We start from the raw sequence: 5327 nt of genomic DNA, 5'->3' as shown, positions 1-5327 counted from the left end.
TCACATAATTTTTGTCATCAGATTTGTCCCAGGTAAATAATAATTTTTCAATTCCTGGGAGCTTCGGCATAGGCTCATGTTGGGATTTTAACCCCAGATGTTACAAAATCAAAATGGCAGAAAACAATATCAACAGATTTAATGAATAGGATACAGTCAATATCAGTGATATTATATGTTATAAGGTGCAAATACCATGCACGATCTTTGCCAATCTTAATCCATTAGTACAGGATGATATACTATGTTGGTCGTTACTAAGTTCCCTGAATTTGAGGTAACACAGACATGAACGTTTGCTGCGTTCGTGCAACGTGAAAGCGCTACGTATAACTGCCCGTGTGTGAATACGGGTTCTGGGAGGAGGACTGTTACCTTATCCAAACTTTGTCCTTGGCTTTTGTTTATGGTCATACAAAAGGCAGGGACAATTGGGAATTGGTATCGGTTGAAAGGAATCGGACAATCTTCATTACCGTTGTGGTGAAGAGTTATTTTCGGCAAGCTGACTGAAGTTCCTTTGAGTTCCCCGGTAAGAATGCGGCATTGAAGTGCGTGTTCGGCCCAATCAGTGATTAGCAGTCGAGTCCCGTTGCAAAGGCCCTCGGCGATTTGTAAGTTTCTAAGTATCATAACCGATGCGCCTACTTTTAGATTCAGTACATGAGGTGGAAAACCGGGGAAATTGAAAGTGTTGAGTACGTCTGCGGATACCCCATTGACAAACTCTTCATCCATGGTGTCGGTTGAGATGGAAGTCCGATATTCACCAGGTAGTGATCTCATGACGAAATCATTAATGATGTTTACCGTAGCATTTAATGGCGTTATTACACATCTTGAAGAGTATACATCTGTCAACGTGCTCCAATTTCGTCCATTGATCAAATCCGCGAGTCATGTCGTATTCTGCTTCTACGACCCCAGAGTCAAACCGTTGAGGGGGGGCGCAACAGAGATACGTTACAATACATAATCAGCGTCTCTGCGACATAGTCTTCTTGCAGAGTGCGGGAGCCAAGGTCGAGTACCCAGCGCGCGAAGTTTGTGTTCACAGGGTTTTGTTGAGCATGTAGACCGCCTAGTCGTATATTGGTTGTCAATTTAAATTTATGGATTGAGTCCCATAAATCCGAGGCTTTCAATGTGGCATTGGCTTGATCCAATAAACTTACCCTTCTAACTATAGGCAAGTTTTGGCGGAAGTCGCCTGTGTAAAGCATAAATGTTTCGTTAGTTATTCACACTTGTCTCAAATAACAGGAAGTTGCGGTTGGGCACCATCTCACCTGCAAAAAGGATAACTTTCCCGCCGAAAGGTTCGTTATAACCTGTTAGATCACGTAAAGTACGGTCCACACATTCGATGGCGTGTCGATGCTGCATTGCAACTTCATCCCACACAATGAACTTAACAGATCGAAGCTTGTGTCCAAGTGCCAAATTAGGCATCACAGGACAAACTGAATCATCGAAGATGGGTATGGGGATTTTGAAGGCGCTGTGCGCTGTTCTACCATGTAAAAGATGAAGCGCAGCAATACCTGCGGCGGATACCGCTAAGAAATCGATATCATTCGCGTTACAGTAATGTAGAATTGTGTTGAGCGTAAAGGTTTTTCCTGTTCCCCCTGGACCATCAAGAAATCCCAAGTACGGTCTTTCATCATCAATAGCTTCCCGTAGGTGGTCAACTACAATGCGCTGTTCATTGGTAAGATTCTGTCTCATAGTTTCATACTTCACTCGGCTTTCATCAGGGTCGACAAATTGAGTCCGGTTTCTGCGTTCTTGGTCCGGTAGGTCGAGTTCTTGAATCAAGTGTTGGTCAACCGGTGTCAGGCCAACTGCTTCCAAACTGCTCTCCATCTTGATTATTGTTCTTTCAAGTAGAAATAGCGCATAATTTTGTATTTGTTCTGGAGTGGGTTGTATTTTGGGGTTCAGTCTTTTAATTTTCCATTCACAATCGTCTGATAAATCGTCTATGTGCTCAGTCCACAATTGTAGAGGGTCGGAGGGAGCACTATGACATAAGATGATAGCCAACATTTGGCGGAGCTGATTGCCAGTTTTCCAAACTGCAGCCTCGGTAAGTGATTGGTGATAGTGCCTGTCATTCAAAAGCAATCCGTATTGGTCGGCGGCTTCACGGAACAAGTTGAACTGGATTCCGTTGACAGTACAAAGGTCGGCAAAAGAGGTAGGTCCAGCGACATGTTGCAGCAACAAACGCAAGTAATATACGTCTCCGCGTCTGATGCCGGCGTAGTAGATTCGACCAATAGACTGCAGACTATTCTTCCTAGCCTGTAATCGTTTAGTCGATTTCACCCATCTGAAATACTTGGGTATTTCCTGGTATTTCAACGATCTTATAGTACGATTTTCCGTTCCCCGTAGGGGACAGTTTTCCGCACAAAGGCAAAAAAACTCGGTCAAAGTCGTACGTTCGGCACGTCCTGTTTCCATGGCTCTTCGTAGTCCTGCCTCATCCAGATAGTAGACTGTTTGTGCGCCCTCCAGATGCAGATTAAGTCTTTGAACTGCTGGATACCTACCTGAAATTTTGAACTGCAACAGTCTCCAGACCGCTATTCGAGAACACGTCAGATCATTACTTGTGAATTTGTCGAGGTGACTGCTTACCTTCCGGGGCGCTCAGAAAACGTGCATTTAAGAATGCTAGAACCTCGTCTCTTGAGTTTGTTTCTTCAACATTAGCCATTGTCCTGTCGTGTCCTTTGAGAATATACTTGAATAAATACTTTACTGCTCGAATACTCGCCGCAACTTCCACATTCATGTGGCATTGATATTTGAGAAGCAAAAAATGATTATATGGTACAACACTGCCATTATCAAATCTTGTTCCCCCATTGACCAAAAATCGACCGTTATCAGGACGTTTGTAGGTAGGGTACCTGTTATCGGGTAAAGTTGTTGTCTCACAAAATGGCTTAGGATAGCCAATCTTGCAACTTCGTCCATTCCAGCATTTGTAGCGTTGGCACGGGCCATGTAGCATGTGGTGAGAGACTAAGTGAAAAAGTTCCGGTTCCCGTTCAGGATCTGGAAGCTGTGCTGAGATCAAACAATCAACTTGCAATGCATTTGATGGCCTTGAGTTTTGATCCAGAAACAGGATTAGGTGAGCATGGGGTAATCCCCTTTTTTGAAATTCGATGGAATAGACGTAAGCCGTGAATTGGCCTAATCTACCCCATTCAGTCACGTCAGAGAGCATTGAATGAAAACGTAAATGGAAAGCGCGTGCAACAAGGTCCGGTCTGTCGTCTGCTGTTTGATCGTCCTCTAGCGCTTCCGTGATTTCATTCCAATTCGGATTTGCAGTCATAGTTATAAATAAACTTGGATGACCGAACTCAGCAACCAAACTCATTGCATCCTGGTACAGGGCTTGCATGTTGCGAGGTCCACCTACAAAGCTTGATGGTAAAACCACACGACGGCCAACGATTTCTTCTTTGACCTCATTTCCAAGAGCTTCTACTACCCCACTGTAAAGTTCAGCCCTAAGTTCTCTTTGGTGGAAACGTATGAAATTCAGGCGCGCATGTTCTATGCAAACGTACATGTTGACAACGAATTCCTGAAATAGGCGCCCTGATGCCAGGATTACAGAGTAGGCTGGGCGCTTGAACAGCAGGAATGCAAACCACTTAAGACAAGTGACAGTTCCGTCGGGATCTAACGTTGAATAAGATTACTTAGCAAATTCTGCCGATCAAAGCAAAGCACAAATTTTGCTTACCATCTTCAGTTGGATTAGTATAAGCATCATGCCACATTAGAGGTCCATAAGGAAAAAGTAATGGGTAACGGAGTGCAAAGTAGGCTGTGTGAAGTTCGGAGATTGCCTCCACGCGTCCGGACTGTCGCCGCAAGATAATATCCCGTCCTTGTCGTCCGATTTCCCCGTCACCATCAATTATCGCAGCAACTTCATTCGCAGTGGGACGGTTGTATCTTCTATGATCGGTGCCAGGTACCGTGAGAGTATTGATTCTGAGCGTGCGAACAGGACCCTCTGAATTGCAGATCTCAGCTGCTGATCTGAATCTTTGGGCATAAGGATTGACTTGATACATGAATTCCTGAAGTTGAAGCATAATTTCCGGATCCAAATGTGATACACCTGTAGCTTGAATTCTTTGATGCGCTTTGCGTTCTCCGCCAGGGCCGTAAATATATATCTGAGCAAATCCAGGGTGATTCGGGGGTACCGGCATCAACGATCCAATGCGGTGAAACATTTGTCCCTGAATTCGAAAAATAGAGTGGCCCCGTTGTCCCAAAACACTGGTGTCGACTTCCGCGCCCAGGGAAGTGAAAGAAAGGCCGTTATTGTACTTCTGAATGTCTTCTCGAAACTTTATAGATCCTGTAATTATGAAATAGTCAGCCAAAGCATTGTTAGTTAATGGTGGTAACTTACTCATGTCATTTGTTCTTAATAAGGCCTTATAGAATTCTGGGACTTGTTCTCCGACGTCTTGCGGGAAGTATCTCAACGGCAGATCCACTTGACCGTGGTTACAACAGTTACGGAAAGTTGTCGCAAGGAGTCTGGCATCTTTGAGCCTTCATTCTGCCTTCCACCAGAATGCACCACAGCCTGTGCATTGATCATTCTGAAAACCTAGCTCGAAAGGCATTTCCCCAGAAAAAAGGTACGCAAGTTGGCTTCTGATCCGAATTCTTCAGCGCGGATAGCAGGCCCGTGGTTTTGTCGGCGAACTACATTCCTTGGCGGCATTATTCCGTGGGTATGGTCCAGGAATATGAGGTCGCCAAACAAAAAAAAGAGTGCAGACTTTAGACAATGAGTCACAATTGAGAATTACGTTGATTGCACTTTACAAGATGATATGATACCAAGTCAACCAGTTACGTTGTCCTCAATACAAGCTTCGCATTTCGTTCGACCGCTCCCCATAATCAAAGTCAATAGTAAGCCAAGATTTTCAGAAGGTGTAATGGCAGTCAAGGCCGTTAGGATCCGCGCGAAGAACAATCGTTGCGAAGCATTCAGTCATCCACAAGAGCGAAGATATTGGTCGGAAAGACCTCTTGGTTGGTCTTGCTAAACTTTATTTTCCAATTTCGCGTTGCGCTACAGGGATCCGCATCTGAAACCGCTCAAAGCCGTGCTTTTCGCACCTATGGTGGTATAAATCTCTAGTGCTCCCATATAGGTTCTCGGGAGACAAGATCAAGACATGCATTGGATCCATTGATTCAGGCTATCCAATGGGAGACCATTGTCAGTTTACAAAGTTATGCCATTTTTCGATTGCGCTCAA

This window comes from Melampsora larici-populina (assembly GCF_000204055.1).
Source record: "Melampsora larici-populina 98AG31 unplaced genomic scaffold MELLAscaffold_165, whole genome shotgun sequence".
Taxonomy (NCBI): Eukaryota; Fungi; Basidiomycota; class Pucciniomycetes; order Pucciniales; family Melampsoraceae; genus Melampsora; species Melampsora laricis-populina.
Note: the sequence above shows the minus strand (reverse complement) of the source record.